This window comes from Tachyglossus aculeatus, unplaced genomic scaffold, assembly GCF_015852505.1.
Source record: "Tachyglossus aculeatus isolate mTacAcu1 unplaced genomic scaffold, mTacAcu1.pri scaffold_152_arrow_ctg1, whole genome shotgun sequence".
In the NCBI taxonomy this organism is placed as follows: Eukaryota; Metazoa; Chordata; class Mammalia; order Monotremata; family Tachyglossidae; genus Tachyglossus; species Tachyglossus aculeatus.
In genome coordinates this window covers 661,217-662,869 of record NW_024044875.1, presented here as the reverse complement: position 1 = coordinate 662,869, position 1,653 = coordinate 661,217, and the positions used below count along the sequence as shown (strand labels likewise).

Genomic DNA, 1,653 nt, shown 5'->3' with positions numbered 1-1,653 from the left:
GCTAGCTCTCTTCCTCCCTTCAATGCCCTACTGAGAGCTCATCTCCTCCAGGACGCCTTCCCAGACTGAGCCCCTTCCTTCCTCTCCCCCTCATCCCCCTTTCCATCCCCCGCATCTTACCTCCTTCCCTTCCCCGCAGCACCTGTATATATGTATATATGTTTGTACATATTTATTACTCTATTTATTATTTATTTTATTGTACCTATCTATTCTATTTATTTCATTTTTTTAGTATGTTTGGTTTTGTTCTCTGTCTCCCCCTTCTAGACTGTGAGCCCACTGTTGGGTAGGGACTGTCTCTATATGTTGCCAGCTTGTACTTCCCAAGCGCTTAGTACAGTGCTCTGCACACAGTAAGCGCTCAATAAATACAATTGATTGATTGAATGAGTTCACCATGGGTGTGAACGTATGTATTGTCTTATAGAAGCATTACTATATCTCCTAAAAAATGTGACAAAAACATCATTTTTTAAAGCATCAGGTATGCTAAATGCTTTGAAGCATGCCTAGCAGACAGTTTTTTGTCTATCTTATGCTGTCGAGTCATCTCCGACCCACAGAGACTCCATGGACTTATAATAATAACAATAATAATAATGATGATGATGATAATAAGAATAAGAATAGAATTTGTTAAGCACTTACTGCTTGCAAAGCACTGTTCTAAGCACTGGGTGGATACAAGGTGACCAGGTTGTCCCACCTGGGGCTCACAATCTTAATCCCCATTTTACAGATGAGATAACTGAGGCACAGCAAGTGACTTGTCCAAAGTCACAGTGGTGACTTGGCAGAGCTGGGATTAGACCCACGACCTCTGACCCCCAAGCACGTGCTCTCTCCTCTGAGCCATGCTGCTTCTCTCCCAGAATGCCCCACCTCCATCTGCAATCATTGTGGTAGTATATCCATAGAGCTTTCTTAGTAAAAATATGGAAGTGGTTTACCATTGCTTCCTTCCTTGAATCCCCACCCTCAACTCTTTCCATGCTGTTGCTGACCAGCACATATGAGTTTTGACTTGTAGTAAATTGTCTTCCACTCACTAGCCACTGCCCAAGCTAGGAATGGAATGGGTAGGCCTCTGCTTGACCCTCCCTTCCATAGCCAAGATTAGTAGAGTACTGGAAACTCTCCAGGTGCAATCCTGAGAGGGGAGACAGTTCATTATCTAGACCAGTTTCTAGAGTCATGTTTCTAAACCATTTAATTATATAAAGAGGAATGTTTGGTGTGCCTGCCAATGTTCTGTGAGACTCCCTTGGATTCCAATACATTGAGCTAGGTCCTCCTCTGTTTTGAAAGCAATGACATCCAGCTCAATCACGTGGCCCAGGCAGAACCTTTTGGGTTTGTTTGCTTTCTTTATAGTATTTGTTAAGTGCTTATTATTTGCCAGAGAACATACTAAGCACTGGGGTAGATACAAACTAATCAGTCTGGACATAAGCCATATGTCACTTGGGGCTTATAGTCTTTATCCCTATATTATAGATGAGGTACATACAAATAAGTGAAATAATAATAATAATAATAATAATAATAATAATAATGCTATTTGTTAAGTGCTTAAAATGAGCCAGCCACTGTACTAAACGCTGGGGTGGATACAAGGAAATCATGTTGGACACAGTCTCTGTCCCATGT

General features: G+C 41.6%; 1 non-coding gene across 1 annotated transcript; it reads right to left on the bottom strand.

Moving 5' to 3' along the window:
• Positions 1-1,025: 1,025 nt before the first annotated feature.
• On the bottom strand, positions 1,026-1,163 carry LOC119923185. The gene has a single exon (XR_005448786.1). It is a non-coding gene; the product is annotated as a small nucleolar RNA SNORA7 (small nucleolar RNA).
• Positions 1,164-1,653: the final 490 nt, after the last annotated feature.